The sequence below is a fragment of the Hetaerina americana genome, unplaced genomic scaffold (assembly GCF_022747635.1).
Source record: "Hetaerina americana unplaced genomic scaffold, ioHetAmer1.1.p SCAF_12, whole genome shotgun sequence".
In the NCBI taxonomy this organism is placed as follows: Eukaryota; Metazoa; Arthropoda; class Insecta; order Odonata; family Calopterygidae; genus Hetaerina; species Hetaerina americana.
The window spans coordinates 28,147,868-28,164,915 of record NW_027286292.1 but is presented as its reverse complement, the minus strand read 5'-3'; the positions used below and the strand labels follow the sequence as shown (position 1 = coordinate 28,164,915).

Genomic DNA, 17,048 nt, shown 5'->3' with positions numbered 1-17,048 from the left:
TCCGCCAAACCTGTGTGGTTTATTGGGTACCAGATCTTCCTGGGAAACCATAACCGGCACATAGAAAGGCTCTAGCTCCATACCCTGATATGTGAATTTCCCATGCCGTCGGGCTTAATACTGGGTGAACTTTACCATCGCCTGCCAAACCGACCTTCAAATTATGTTTCCTTGATAGCTCAAGTGGGTAGAGCATCGGCCTGGCAAGTCAGAAGGTCCAAGTCTCGGCAAAGGAAATATTTTTGCGCTCGTGATCTCGATTCTGCCTTCCCCACCTCTCCTGTGTTCATCTCTTATATGTGTTCCTATACATTCACACACACTTAAATATACAGTATACTCTTGGTTATCTGTGCTACTCTCTTCCCAGCACCTCAAAATTTTAATAATATTACAATTGTAAAGATAATTAAAGACTTTGAAATTTCAATATACTTTTCAAAAACACAAGTTAGAAACTTGGTGCTTTCTCAAAAGAATTTTTATTACATAAAATCAGAAGGTGTAAGCAGTGGAGTGCAGTAATGTTTAAATTTAAACATTTTTGTCGTATCCATACTTTACCATAATTGTTTCCCTTGCATTAATTAGCCCTGATAATTCCATTTTCTTCTTTAAGACTAGAAAATACATAGTTTTTCAAGGCTGCTAATAAGTATTAACTATCTGCAATGCATTGTTTTAATCTGTAATATATGAGGCAGATGAATCTGTATCAGAAATCCTTTTAATATTCATCGTATGACAGTCATTTTATTTTTACCTGGTTATGTGATTGGTTTAGCTTTCTGAGGAAAATATGTTTTACTCTTCAATATATGAAAGTTCTGTTCTTGTACGTCTATTATTTCTCCCTTAAAAAATGGGTGAGAAATGAAAATATGTACTTTCCATTGCTAAAAACTAGAATCAATTAAATGGAATGGAAAAGAATAACTTACTTACATATCAGTTTTAATCATGACCATATTTTCCATGTATTTTGATTATCTGTGTTTTTCGAATATCTGTGCTTCATGATGTTCTCCTATAGGAAGGGATGGAGTGTTTGCTGTGATAAGGGTGGCTATTGTTATAGTGTAAGCATTGTTGTTTATTAGTTGGTTTTATACGCATGGAGGTATGGAATGTTTTGTCTAATAATGGTACAAGTATTGGTTCTTGTAAGTTTACATCTACAAAGGTGATTTGGGAGGAGGAAATGGTAGAGGTATAGGAAACAGAGGATGATACATTGAGGTTGGAGATGAAGATTTCTAGGGATTCAGTACCATATGGCCAGAGAAAGAAATATCATCAATCGAGTTTTCAGGGATTGTTTTGAAAGCAAATGTTTCTCCGCAAGACCAAGATGAGGTTAGCATAGGAAGGGCTGAGCACACTCCCCACGGCATAACCCTTAACTTGAAAGTAGATTTTGTTGAAGGAAAAGGAATTGTGGATGACATTGAAATCAGAAAGACTAAGGAGAAAATGTGGAGATGTAGAAAAGGTGGTCACATACCTTTTCTCCATCTCCACCTTCTCAGCACACACACATATTCAAAAATTTTGCCACCAAAAATATTTGAATACATGTGTTTTATTCTTTATTTTTGTTTTTGTTGGCCATTGCAATCTCACTCCATTTAGGTTATATATATACATACGCACGCATGTATGTATATATATATATAAAATATATATATTATATATATAATATATATTATATATATATAAAACCATAAACACAGTAATCAACCCGAAGGTCGGTTTAGTAGGTGATGGTAGAGATCACCCAGTACTAAGCCCTATACGGCGTGTGAAATTCACACATCAGGGTAGGGGAGCTAGTTCCTTTCCCTGTGCCGGTTATGGTTTCCCAGGAAGACCTGGTACCCGAAAAATCACATAGCTTGGGTGGAGCTGCAGGTCCCCAGAGTGCCTTGCCCGGGAATCGAACCCGGGACCCTCCGGTCAGTAGTCCAACACACTACCCACTGGACTACCGCAACCCACATATATTTACATATATAAAATATATATATATATACCATAAACACAGTAAATCAACCCTAAGGTTGGTTTGGAAGGTGATGGCAGAGTTCACCCAGGACTAACCCTGATGGCCAGTTCCTTTCCCTGGAAGACCTGGAACGTGAAAAATTTTAAAGCTTGGGTTGAGCTGAGGGTGCCCAGAGATTTGCCCAGCAATCGAACCTGGGCCCTACAGTCAGCAGTACAATGCTCGACCCCTGGACTATGGTGACCCCGATGTATATGCATTTATTTATATACTAAGTGAGGCGTCATAACTTCATTTTTGAAAGCATTTTTCATTTGAAAGAAGGAAGTTAAGTTGCCGAACCCTGTATATGTGTGTATAAATACATTCATATACACATGTATATATATACTATATAGAAGGTTAGGGTTAGAGTATTGGATTGCTGACCAAGGGCCTGGTTTGATTCCTAGGCATGCCAATCTGGGTGCACTCAGCTCCACCCAAGCTGTGTGATTTTTTGAGAACCACATCCTCTTGGGAAACCATAGCTAGCCCAGGGAAAGGAACTTGCCTCCTTTCCCTGATATGTACATTTCATATGCCATAGGGCTTCCTGACTGATACCATCAACAGACATTAAGGTTGATTACAATGTTAATGTTTTTATAAAATAGAGTGGGTGAAGAAGATGACCTCACAAAATACTACAATCATGCAGCCAGCTGTGAGGAGCCTCAGGTAAGTCTAGGCAGCAACAAGTCAAATGAATAAATATTTGATAAACCAATGGCACTTTCAATTTATTTGGAGTACATTCTCGGAACATGAGCAAAAGAGGAAACCATACCATCAAATATCATCTCAACAATTAGTCAATATGAAACACAAAAATACATTTAACACTAGATCAACACATGCAAGACCAAACCATTTGAAAAAATGACCCTTCATAATAAAAAAATAATGCATAGAGGAGGAAGAGCAGTTAGATCAAATTTTAAATGTAATAATTTTTGCAGTTGAAGACTTGAGTCATTGAGTAACATCTTACAATTGTCACATTTTCACTTGACACAATTTGAATCATTCATACATCAGGAAGTCAAGGGAGGGTGTGTTTGGGTCATTTAGGCTGAGATTAATGGGGAGGGGAAAGGAGATATTTGTTCGTTGTATTGACCTGCTTATGCATCTAATGATGCTCTTAAAATGTTCATATGTTCAAGTATGTCCATCATTCATTCCAATCCTTCAAAATTACACATAATACTTCGGAAAAAAGTTAATTTTATGGCTTTCTTCTTGTAAGTGCTTGGACTAAAGCTTCTAACCTCAGATTATTAAACTTTTGGGTTGCATGAATTCCTGCATCAACCTGAGGATCCATGTAAACAATGTTTTCTAGAGAGCCAAATTATAACACCTGGTTTCAACGCAATTTAAAATATAGGTTGAGTTTATTGTGCATTCCATAGAAAGGCAGGACAAAATTGTACAACTGGTTCCGGTTGAGAAAAGGACTAAGGGGTACAACAATGGAGGTAGAAGGAATCATATTATTAAATGCAAAGCCAAAGGATCAGAAGCAATTACAATCTTCAATTACATCTTCATTTTGGCTTCATGGTGGGAAAGTAAACATGTACATGTTAAGGAAAAATAACAAAATGGTTTCCAAAGAATATTTTACATCGTACACAAATGAACCATCTAAGTATTCCAATTTTAAAGAAGCTGTACTTTTATAGGATTGTGAAACCATTTCATAGAACCTTAGGACAAGTCAAGGACGTTTTGGATGGACTGTTAAATTTCACAGCAGAAAAATATGGTATATCATTTTTCTAAAATTAATATTTTTGCATATTTTTTTAAATATTTAATTAACAGATGGTCTCTAATTACAGATGCTCATAATGTAATGCCTAAATGAAAGATAGATATCTGTAAAAAACCAAAGTTCTACTTGGAACAAAAAGGGTTATTTACTAGATAGATAATTTGCTTCTAAGAAATTGTGGTCTCCATTAATGGCCTATATCAAAGTAAAGATAGCTGAAAAAAGTAACTTCTACTCTAAACTTAGAATTTATATATACGTGGAAGATGATTATTTAGTTTCTGGGAGACTGTGGTGGTTCCAATGTCTTAGAGATAAAGGTATCAACCATTCTATGCAGGACCATACTACCATAATGAACTACATATTCTTATGCTAAATTATGCCATTTGGTTTAAATCATTCCACAGCATAATCAGGTACAGAGGCACTCTTTAATTTCAAACAAAATGTCATTTTGGCTTCATGGCGGGAAAGTAAACATGTACATTAGGGTTTGGAGTGGCACCATATAACATGGGAAAGTAGTGGGTGGTAAGCATGTGGGTTAGCTGTGGGACTCAATGGCAGTGACATTCAAGGAGAGATGAAGAGAAGAGTTGATGGAAGTGGAAGGGGGTTTGTCAAGAGGTTCTGAGTCAAATGGGCTCAGAGTAATTGAGAGAAATGGGAAAGTATTAGTTCGTTGTACAGACCTGCTTTTGCATCTACAGATGCCCATAATGTAAATCTAATCAAATAATCTAGCTTTCATTCTAACCCTTCATTATGTAACACATGCAATACGTTGAGAATAATGTCACATTTTTTGCTTACTTTCTAAGAAGTGTTCGGCCCAATGATTCTATTCTCAGATATTTTAACTTTTTGTTAATTATTCCCACCGTAATTCTTTGTCAATATGATGCCATTTTCTTCACCAATCAATCTTCCTTATATTAACATCTTCAATCCATATTTTCCTACGAGATCACTTATTTCTAAACTACTGCAACTGCTAAAGTCTATTATAAATTGCTAAAAATTAGAACTTCGGGAATCTTTGAGAACACCAAATATTAATCGATTAATAGACATTAAATGGCTATACAGATATTATATAGATGCTTTTTTTGAAAGTAGTTCACATTTTATTGGATGAATGATGGATGCTAGAAGGGAGGGACAGGAAGGGGCCAACATCCTTTCCTAGATTTTTGTATTCCCTCAAATTTCAAAACTTCTGGGGTTTAACATTACACACTAGCATTGATAAGGCTAATATTTTTTCTGGTGCAGGAATTTTACCTGCAAGGAACTTTAAATGTAGGGCACCATAATTTCAGTTAAATCTTTTTCAGCATAATGTGAAGCATTGAATTTATGGCCGATTCATTTTGTAGACAAAAATAGCGATGATTTTCAAAACCATAGTCATTAATCAAATAATGTAGTTCATTTGAATTAATAATAAAAAAATTGACATTAAGTTAATAGCCTCTGAGCGAGGTATGCCTCTATTCCTGACTCTGCCATCTGATGTAACTAAGATGAAGATTTGAAGCCTCTCATATTTTTTGAGTGAATAGTTCCACTTCTATTATGGTGATTTATGACCCCTTCAGCTCCATCCAACCTGGGTGAATTTTATGGGGCATGAGATCTTTCCCAGAAATCACAGGCAGACCTGGTACAGGAATGGTCTGTCCCCCTAGACTGATGTGTGTCCTTCGAACAAGTAGTAGTTTTTCTCAGGGGAAGTGGGCGAGCACAAATGTCATTAGCTCCATTAGGTATGGGTGAGTGAATTGGTAGGGGTAAGATATTAATGGAATGGAGGAAGGGTGGAGAGAAACCCAGCAGCAGCATTAGCCTACTCTTGAAGAAAGACATCAAGGAGTCCTCAATATAATGTCCCATTCGATGGGCAGCGCACTCCCTTTAAGTGCCCTCCACATAACACCTAAAGTAGGGATCGAGATACCTTAGAAAATTGGGCCATCACTAGGAGTCGAACCCAGGCCGTCTGGGTAGGAAGCCAGTACATTAGCCATCTCAGCATCCTGATCCCAAAAATCATACACAATCAAGCTAAATCATGGAAAATGAAACCAATCCAAAAGTCCACCTGTGGAGGAATACTGATTTGCCAGTTGGGGAAGGAAAGAATTGGTCACTTAACTCTGGACCTATCAATCATTATTTCATTCTTCTTGTTGCTTCAATTTCTTATAACGATGTTTGGTAAAAGGCTTTCCCTTGGAGGACTTGGCAATCAGCAACATGAATCTGAAGTCAAACAAATAAAACAAATAACACGTTAAACAAAGTATGAATTTTAATTAATTAAGCAAAATGTTAAGTTTGCAATATTATTACTCTGCATCCACAGCAAAATTTCTCCGTAGTTAATATTTCTTTTGGAATTTTATAAAATGTCCACTGAGCAGAGGTTCCTGGTTCAAATCCACTTGACTCTAGACACACTCAACTTTAGCCAAGCCGTATAGTTTTATCATGTATCTAACAGATCTTCTTGTGGCAATGCAGAGGACTCAAAAAAGAACAGTTCCCCTTAACTTCTCGTGTCAATTTTACATCGTGAAGGGTGAGCCTTTAATGTTTGGGGTGATTACTGGCCGCAGGTAATGTATTAGGTCAATACTCAAGTTGTCTATTCTAAATAAGCTATGCCCAATTCTTGGCTAGTCAGCCGATTCTTAAAAGCCTACTTCTATGAATTGGCTGAGCTTATAAATAAAACTATGAATCAAGTGTCATGGTGATATACAAATCTTTCATTGACATTTAACACCAAAAAATGTAATATGTAACATGATTCCAACAATTAAGACCATTTGTGACTGCAAAAATATGCCAGAGTAATCAACCCATTTACTTGTCTCAGGCAGGTGTGGGTAGAATTACAGATCAAACCCTTAAGTGCATGAAATTCACAGATTCAGGGCATGAAAACTAAGTTTCTTACCTTTACGTGAAATATATACAATGCAGCTCAGGTTTTAAAGCTTCCATGGTAAATTTCACTGATTTACCTAATTTTACGATAGCTGCTCAAATATATTATTTCCAATTGAATGCCATTGACACACAGGTATTTACAAAGTACATTTCATTTTTCCCACCATGTATAGTAATATTTTGATTTCACAAATCTTAATTTTCACAAATCTTAATTTTACAAAACACTTGGTAATATCTTACACTCTTTGACAGAAAGAACCTGACTTATTTTCATGTAAATGCATCATCTTGAAAAGTTACAAGGACAAATGCTACTTGTTTAAATTGACCAGGATGAGCAAGGGTTGCAGTAGATGATTTGAAATAGGGAAGATAGAGGAGCACAGAGTGGTAGTGGATTTAGGGGAGACAACCAACAGCTGAATTCATTTGCACTAAAGGGATGAATGGGAAAGGAAGAAGATTGGAGAAAAACTTGGCATCCGCATTAGCCTACTTACTCTTAATAAAAGGCGCCAAGGGGTCCGCAGTTTAAGTCCTATCCAATAGTTGGCGTACTCACTCAAAGTGCTCTCCACACAGCACCTCAAGGAGGGATCAGGATATCAAGGGGAAGAGAATTTTGAGGTGTCATCCTTCACATGGGCATGAAGTGGCACAGTACACCTGAAGTTGATTCAAAATTTGAAAACTGCAAGGTAAATGAAAGGACATTTCAGAATACCAGAATGACAGGAGTAGTGTACGTGGTTATTTGTGACATGGGTTTGTCAGAAAATTTATTTTTTAATTTGTAAATATTTCATTCATGCCTTAATCTCTCTCTTAAGGTATTTGTTTTAATCAACATATACTTTCAATTTAACTAAAAGACATAAATACCATGATTTCTTAATCATGTTTGAAAGAATAATCAGGGAATATTAATCGTATACTCAGGAAAGACTAATGACAAAGGAGCTTCCTCATATTCATTATTACTAGGTGAACATAATGACCAAAGTGTAAGACATGTCCAACACATAGACAACAAAATATTAACCACACTACTTAAATGCCATAACAACACAATTTAAAATGAATTTGAGTTCCCTATGGTAGCAAACCTGAAGGACAAGTGTGTGAATTTAAGGATAATATTCTACCTAAGTAAAAGGCAATAAATGGAAAAGTATTATGATAATGAGGGACTTAAAAGATTAAAATGATACAAAATATGCCGTGAAAGAAGACAGGGGAGACATGCTGGTCTACTTGCATGCTCATAAAATACCTAAGAACTAAAAGTATGCTCTTCCCACATTAAGCACAACACATATGTGTGCATTCACTCGCATTGCGACCCCCCATCATAAGTGACTGAGAGAAAGACCAGCAAAAATATGCTGAGAGAGCTGACAATCCACCACCATGATCAGGACTAATTTCCAGTTAAAAACAGGTGACTAGCCTATTTCAGGAAGAAGAACTATCAATATTTCGCACTGATATTTTTGGTTCTAAGCAGATATGCAAAATCATAGTTCAACAAAACTTTATGAAGATCCTTGGTTGCCAATGAATGAAATATTTAATATTCCAATCCCTAACCTATCTAGAGAGCATGATGCATATGCCTGCATACTCCATTCATGATGAATATTTAAAAAAGGCAAAAATACCACAGGAACAAATATTTACTCATTTAAAAAGTTTATCTTAAGTCTTCTAACTCCCCTTAATGCATGCCATTAGGAAAAATGTCCAGAATTTTTAATCCAATGCAGCCAAGAGTTCAAGTTCCTGTGTAAATTCCTAATCTGTGTTACCATAGAATCCACAAATGAAATCACATGAAAGAAAAGCCTCAGGAATAATCTACCTCATATGATCAATAACATGGAGGTAGTATTACCAATAGCATAATCTCTTCTTATTTCTTCAAAACAGTGAAGCCGATGCTCTTCATTTAAAAATGAATGAATAGTACTGGAATTCCCACGTCCATGAGTGAATAAAACAATGCAAAAACTGCATATGCTCTAACAGCCATGCTTCACTTACCTGAAATTAAAGTTGAGTTTTTAGAATATGACTAAGAAGAATGAACCAATGCATGTATCAAAATGCTGAATATGGTAAAAATTTGATCTTCCGTGAACACCAAATTACATGTATAAATGTTATCATAACTGTCATTTCCAGCAAAATTCCTGCAAGCAATTATTGTGGGAATAAGAAATGAAAGGTGTTTTCCATTGAAACTTTAATAAATCGTTTATATTTATAATTTATTAAATAATTAAAAATTCATCATCATGGAAAGAAAAAAAACCCTAGAAATGGAACAGAAAATCATTCCATAAGATGGTTGATCATACAAATTAAAATTAAAGAACACCAAAAATTACATTTTAATAATAAACTTAAGAACCTTCAATGCTCTAGCATGGAATTCCATGCATCAAAATAAGATAAAACAAGGAGGTTTTAAAAAAACCCAATTCTCAAAAATGTATTAGTCGTAAAAAAGTTAAAAAATACAAGTATCTAAAATTTACAAGTTTAAAGTCACATTTTTTTCACAAATATTAGGAGCAAATTGAATGCTTTTACATATTGATCAAAACAAAATAATGTACACAAAGTCACTATTTTTTCATATATATATTATACACACATACATAATAAAGCGTCGTAAAATATGTCATCATCAATCCCAACTGCGCCTTTATCGAGCTTCAGAGAAAGGTGCCTGCCGGTTTCATTAATGATCAAGGAGAAGGAGGTTCTGCAACCTATGACTCCGTAAAATGGGAGGGGGGTTTACATGGCTGAAGAAGGCTTTACAAAGTTTAAAGACACCCACATGACCCTGTCACTATGTTAAGTGATCGGGAAAACTCTACTACGTAAACATTAGGGAAGATAGTTTCACCTCGTCAAACCGGCGTTAAATCGGGGCGGGTTCCATAAAATGTCAATTGGACTTTTACATCTTCCTGCTTATTCTCAAACAACTCCACAAGGCAAGGCAGCTCCTTGTAGCTACTATTTTAGCTGATTCCAAAATTAAATCCATTGACTTTTACTTCTCTAGCAGTTTTTCTTTCAAGCGCCCCCTGATCGCACCAGTAACAATGACAATTACATCAGCTTTATTTAACATGTTTACATTAACCCACCTCTCCTCATCTATGCCTAAAAAATACTACTTCGGCATCAAAGCAGTAATTCGGCAAGCATATCCGACAGCCGAAAACGTCGCAAGACGCAATTACAAAAAATCAATTTCTGCTATTTACCTATTCTATTTCCACCACAGTAAAACTTCGTTTACATAAGGTATGCTCCCATAATTTTCAAATAAATGCCAATTTAATGTTCAATTCCCGCTAACCCCCTTCACAATCGAGTTATGATTAAATAATCGACGCTACTTCGCATTTTCCATTAGCCGAATACGCTTAAAATCATGAAAACATTTAACTTTACCCTTCAGTATAGCAGTTTATATTGATTGCAGGAGTATAATGACGATTTCTCCTTATACTACAAACGAAGGTACTGAATGGCTTTGTCTAAATATGTTTTTCTTGATTATCGTCCAAAAGCCTTTCCTACTAATAAGTTAATTGATATAATTATGTACATTCACCAAAATTCCTAAAAATTATCAATTCATTAAAGATCAAGCTTTATGGAATAAGAAATAGCACAAATCTGCTCACGCGTCTCCCGCTCTACTTTATAGTGATATCATGAAATTACAACCGAGATTTTAGCACAATATAAATTGATCAAGGAATAAAATTTACAAATAAACGAACCACGAAAACGAGCTCGCACGTCCTTCTCTTCAATATACATTAGTGAAAACATTGGGAAACTCACATAATAATCCTCTGCCAGCCATCTTCAATCCGCGTTACGGTGCGCGTCGCAGTGTTCTCCCTTCGTTAATTCGCCAATCAGCTGCGATTATCGATACCGAAGGCCCAATCATAACGTTCTTCTCGTTGGCGGATATTTAAATTCATTAAAGAGACATTCATCATCCACTATTTTGTTTTAATTTAGTTTTGCTTTTCTAACAGGAAGTATCACAATTGATAAATTTTAGGTATCATTTAAATGTGAATGAAATTACCAATTATGTGTTTTATTATCACTTCTGACTAAAATATTTAGCAGTTATGTACCCATAAATCAGATATAATTTCAGGACAATATTCAACGAAGGTAAGCAGAGAGACAGAGATATACCTCTCTATTTCTCTACTGTGTTCGTAATACCACCGGATTTCGCCAATCTCTCATTCCGATTATTTCTTTCTTTCTGCACATATTGCATCAGCTGCTCCACATGCTATTGAGGGCACCAGATTAATTAAGGTGTTAATATGGTACAATTAAAGTTTAACTGACAAAAAATTACTTCTCATGCCATAGATTATAGCTGAGGGCCGCTCATATGTACACGCCTCAGATAGCTTAGGTGTGAATGGTTGATGGAGAGTTGACATGGGCAGTGTTATTGCAGGTGTCTATAATCAGCTGTGGTTTCTTTTTATATATCAAAAAATTAGTTAAATGGACACGAGAAGGACTGGATATAGGAATCATAGTTGGTGGACAGCTCATAAAACTAGTTAGTTTTGCAGATAATCAAGCATTACTTTGCCAGTCAGCCAAGGGCTGCAAGAATTGCTGAACACATTGTGAAGTCTGTGTGATAAGTATGAGATGACAAACGATGTAAGCAAAAAAAAGGTTATGCGTTTTTGAGGGAAGCTTAGTTAATATATATATATATTAATTTATATATATATAAATATAAATAAATAAATATATATATATAAATATACGAGGGTCATCCGGAAAGTAGTACCCGTTCGTGAAATAAAGACACAAAAGTAAATATTAACAAACATAAAAAATTTTATTTGAAAGAGGATACTTTAAACTACTTCTCAACATAATCTCCAAGCAAATTAAGGCATTTGTCATAACGTGTGACAAGTTTCTGTATTCCTGCTGCATAGTCCTTCGCCGCCAGCTCATTGAGATACGCGAGGGACCCATCTTGCACAAATTTTTGCATAATGCAGATGGTGTTTAACAATTTCATGAACAATTGTTCGAGAAACATTGGGAAAATGCTCACAGATGTCATCAATTGTGACGCGCCGATCGTTCCTCACGAATTCGTCAACTGAGCTCACCAGTTGGTCTGTAATGACAGACGGTCTCCCCGAACGCTCATCGTCGTGTGTGTTCCCCCTCCCCATGTTGAAGTTGCGACACCACCGCCGAACAGACGACTCGTCCATTACATTGTCTCCATACACCTCCTTTAATTGGCGATGAATATCACATGGGCGAACGTTTCTTGCATTGAGGAATTTAATCACTGCCCTCACTTCACAACTGGCGGCGTTCTCAATTTTTTTAAACATTGTAAACAATCACAGAAACAACACAGGCAATGCTAGCGTCACGCAACTTGGCTCAGAGAAGGCAGACAAGCCACTGAAGCTATCTGACCTCGTCCAGCGGCTACTCGCGTCGTCAGCACTTCATGCGGCACGAACGGGTACTACTTTCCGGATGACCCTCGTATATAAACCATAAATACAGTAATCAACCCAAAGGTCGGTTTAGTATGTGATGGTAGTGATCACCCAGTGCTAAGCCCTATACGGCGTGTGAAAATTCACACATCAGGGTAGGGGGGCCAGTTCCTTTCCCTGTGCCAGTTATGGTCTCCCAGGAAGACCTGGTACCCGAAAAATCACTTTAGCTTGAGTGGAGCTGCAGGTGCGCAGAGTGCCTTGCCTGGGAATGGAACCCAGGACCCTCTGGTCAGCAGTCCAACGCTCTACCCACTGGACTACCGCAACCCACATATATGTGATATATATATATTTATATATATATATATGTGATATATATATATTTATATATATATATATATGATATATATATATGTGAAAAAAAAAATATATATATATATATACATATATCCCTCCCCGGACTACAACCTTGACGTGGTGGAAGGACTTGCGCGTTCCGATGAACCCTAGAGCTGTGCTGGCGGGAGTAATAATAATTGCTCCTGGTAGGGTCACCCATGCCAGATAGGCCAAAGGTTAAGAGCCAGACAAATGGTAGTCCACACAGCGTCTATTCCTCAGTGAGGTGGCTGCAATGGCATCTGACCCCAGTGGGGCGGCCAGTAAGTGATGGTGCCATGTTAAAAACACTATTGAGGAAGGCAACGGGAAACCACCTCAATTATCACTCCCAAGATTTAAATGATGGATACTACAAAGAATATGAGTCCTGGCAACTACAGGGCTCGGCCCAATTGGCTGTCTGTCGTGCCCAGGAGCAGGGGAGGCAAGGCTTCCGAGGTCGTCACTCCACGAAACCCTTGCAAGGGAAAACCGGCAGCAGCAGGTCAGAAGACGCAGGAGAAGAAGACCAAATTAGTTAGAATAGGAACGTGGACTGTTAGGACATAGATAAGTCCAGGGATATTGGAGAATATTAAGCGAGAGATGAAAAGGGGAAGTATAGATATTTTAGGTCTGTGCGAGGTGAGATGGAAGAATAGCAGGGATTACTGGAGTGATCAGTATAGAATAATATACAGCGGTGGGGACAAGAGCCAACGAGGGGTGGCCATAGTATTAAATGAAGAGATAGGAAGAAGCGTAGTCAACATAGAGCAGGTAACGGATACATTATTACTAGTAGAGATAAAGGCAGAACCGACGAACTTGGTTATTATTTAGGTGTACATGCCACCGAGCAACCATAAGGAAGAAGAGGTTGATAGGATATACGACCAGTTGGAGGACATAATCGCGTGTGTTCCTGCAGGGAAACATTTGATAGTGATGGGGGATTGGAATACGACGGTAGGCGAAGGAAGAGATGGTGATGAGGTGGGCGACTACGGTTTGGGCACGAGGAATGACCGCGGGAGAAAGCAGTGGAGTTCTGCAGGAGACACGGGTTAGTCATCACCAACACTTGGTTTAGACACCACAAAAGACGCAGGTATACATGGAAAATGCCAGGTAACTCAGAAAGGTATCAGCTAGATTATATCCTGGTTAGACACAGGTTTAGGAACAGTGTGATAAATTCGCACAGCTTCCTGGGAGCGGATGCGGAATCTGACCACAATTTAGTTGTTATGAAATATAGCGTCCGTTTCAAAAAGATAAGGCAGGGTCGGCGGGTTAGAAAATGGAATGTAGAAGCATTAAATGGATTGAAAAGGAAGGAGTACCAACTGGCTGTAGAAGAAACCATGAAGGATGGTAAAGAGCTAATTACTATTGAAGAAAAATGGGAAAGTATCAAGAAAGGGTTATCGAAAGCCACAAAAGACACTATTGGAACCATTAACGCGAAAAGGACTAGGAAACCATGGATCATGGCTGAGATGATTACAAAGATGGATGAGAGGAGAAAATGGAAGAATGTACACACAGAGTTAGGCAAGATGAAGTACAAAGAGTTGATAAATTGAGGTGGGCAACAAATAGAGCAAAAGAAGCATGGTGGAAGACGCAGTGTGAGAATATGGAAAGTTTGCAGAGGAAGGTTGCGCTGTACAGCAAAGTTAAATCATTACCGGGAAATAAGAAAGGAAGATCTATGCTAACAGTTAGAGATAAGGCGGGTAAGATAATAGTTGACGCAGGAAAGATCCAGGAGAAATGGAAGGAATATATAGAAGAACTATATAGTAAAGAACTTAGACCAACAAAGTTAGACATAGAAAAGGAAAATGACTTTGAGGACTATAGCTTAGGTCCAGGCATACTCGACGATGAGATAGAAAGGGCATTAAGAGAGATGAAACTAAATAAGGCCGTGGGGGTGGATAACATTCTTGCTGAACTACTGACATGTTTAGGAAAATGTGGGAGGAAGATGCTATATGGGCTGATTCGTAGTATCTATGAGGAAGGAATCTGGCCGGAAGACTTTGTGAGATCAGTTTTAGTTCCTATTCCGAAAAAGGTAAAGGCTGCATCGTGTGAGGACTACAGGACAATAACTTTGATATCACACGCGGCTTAAGTTGTTCTCAGGATCATAAACAAAAGGATAGAGAGTAGGGCAAATGATTACTTAAGGGGAGAGGTACTTGCGATGCCATTGCAGTGATGAGACTACTAATCGAGAGGAATATAGAATACAATTAGGACGTATTTGCCTGTTTCGCAGATTTCGAAAAAGCATTTGATGTAGTAAATTGGGAAAAACTAATGAGCATATTGAAGAAAGTAGGAATAGATTGGAGGGAAAGGAGGCTAATCCGCAACCTGTACATGTCTCAGACAGCTCAGGTGCGAGTGGGTAACAGGGAGTCTGGATGGGCAGTGTTAGGAAATGGTGTAAGGCAGGGTTGCCCATTATCACCGTTGTTGTTCAACGTATATGAGGAGGAAATGATTAAAGAGGCATGGGAAGAACTGAAGGTAGGAATGAAAGTCAACGGGGAATTCGTAAAATCAGTTAGGTTGGATTTTGTGTTTTGTTAGGAATCACAAAATATTTATTTAGTAGCTGTGTCTATCCAAAAACCTACCTTAACCGGTAGATAACCAAATAATAATACATATGTATAAATATATAATTGTAACATTTCTATTTTTAATTACAGCATTTTAAAGTCACCTAAATTAAAAATTCATTTGAAGCAGTTTCCATTTCTAAGTTTTGGTAGCTTTGGGCTATCCTGTAAATGATGTGCTTACTCTGAATGTTCTGCATTCAAAGTATTACTTCTTCCTTGAGATATGAACAAATGTGAAACCTACCCAATTCAGATGAACCAGATGAGACTAATTGAACTCACCAACTAACGGATTAATTAAATGTACCTTTTCTCTGTTTTTAGTATAATCAGTAGTGGTGTTCCAAAGACATACATTCAAACCTTTAAAGGATCATCCAAAAATAATACTCAAGAGTGTGTTGAAGTACATTTGTTCTGCCACTCCTCTGTTAAGTATGACAAGTCCCTTTCATGTGGGCCTCAAAATTGTCAACTATCTGCCACCAGCCATAAAGTCTGCTCCTTCTAGGGGTATATTTCTGAAATATCTCAGGCATTTTCTGACAGATAATTGCATTTGTAATGAGGAAGAGTTTCTGGAGTCTTTGGGACAATGAAACAGCTGAATGTTTGTTCTTTGACTTGCCTTATATTTTATTTTGTTAAGTCCTGGGACCAATAAATACTTTTTATTTACACAGTTATATTTCATAATAACTATATAGTACAAACAGAAAAAACAGTCTTCAGCAAAGAGTAAAAAGTAAGAAAAATGTGATAGAATATGGAACTTTACACCCGTAACTAAGGTTGGGAGAAGCCCTGAACATCAAAGAGGAAAGAACAGTGGTTTTTTTCCTTTACTAAAATGCCAAGGCTGAGTGGTACCAAACATGATTCTCCACTCATAAGAACAGATGGGGAAAAAATAACCTTAGGGAATTTAGACATTACCATGCCAAATGAATAATTTTTTTATGAACCAATGACACTTTTCATTTATTTAGAGTACATTGTCAGAACATCAAAAACCATTTCAACAGTTACTCAATAGGAAACACAAAAATACACTTACAATAACTACAGAGCATCACATGCAAGACAACACCATTTGCAAAAATTACCCCTCAAAACAAAAAATAATACTTAGAGGAAGAGAGGTTTGCCCAAAAATCTGTAGTTTTACAGTTGAGACACATGATTCATTAAGCAACATCTTATAATTTTCAAAATCTTTCTTTAACTTGACAACCATGATTTGAATCATTCACATATCAAGAAGCAAAGTCTGTTTATATGTTCATAGTCACGGTATGCATGGGGTAAGGGTAATGGGGAGGGGAAAGGAAATATTGGTTCGTTGTATAGACCTGCATATGCATCTCATGATGCACTTAAAATATCCATCTGTTCAAGCATGTCCATCTTTCATTCCAATCCTTCAGAATTACACATAATACTTGAGAAAAAAAGTTAATTTTATGGCTATGTTCTTGGAAGTGCTAGGATTAACACTTCTAGCCTCAACTTATTAAACTTTTGGGTTGCAAAAATTTCTGCATCAACCTGAGGATCCGTGTAAACAATGTTTTCCAGAGAGCCAATTTATGACACCTAGTTTCCATGCAATTTCAAAAAAAAGGTTGAGTTTACTGTACATTCCACAAAAAGGCAGGACAAAATCAGATATCTGG

At 37.1% G+C, this 17,048-nt stretch overlaps 1 long non-coding RNA gene across 2 annotated transcripts; it reads right to left on the bottom strand.

Moving 5' to 3' along the window:
• Positions 1–2,761: 2,761 nt before the first annotated feature.
• LOC139685745 (uncharacterized) lies at positions 2,762–10,708 on the bottom strand. Of its 2 annotated transcripts, none has more exons than XR_011700219.1 (4): positions 10,665–10,708; positions 8,686–8,834; positions 7,292–7,482; positions 2,762–6,095 (listed from the first exon to the last, which is right to left on the bottom strand). It is a non-coding gene; the product is annotated as an uncharacterized lncRNA (long non-coding RNA). The 2 variants fall into 2 exon arrangements; XR_011700220.1 differs by having other exon boundaries at positions 10,601–10,698.
• Between the last annotated feature and the right edge of the window lie 6,340 nt (positions 10,709–17,048).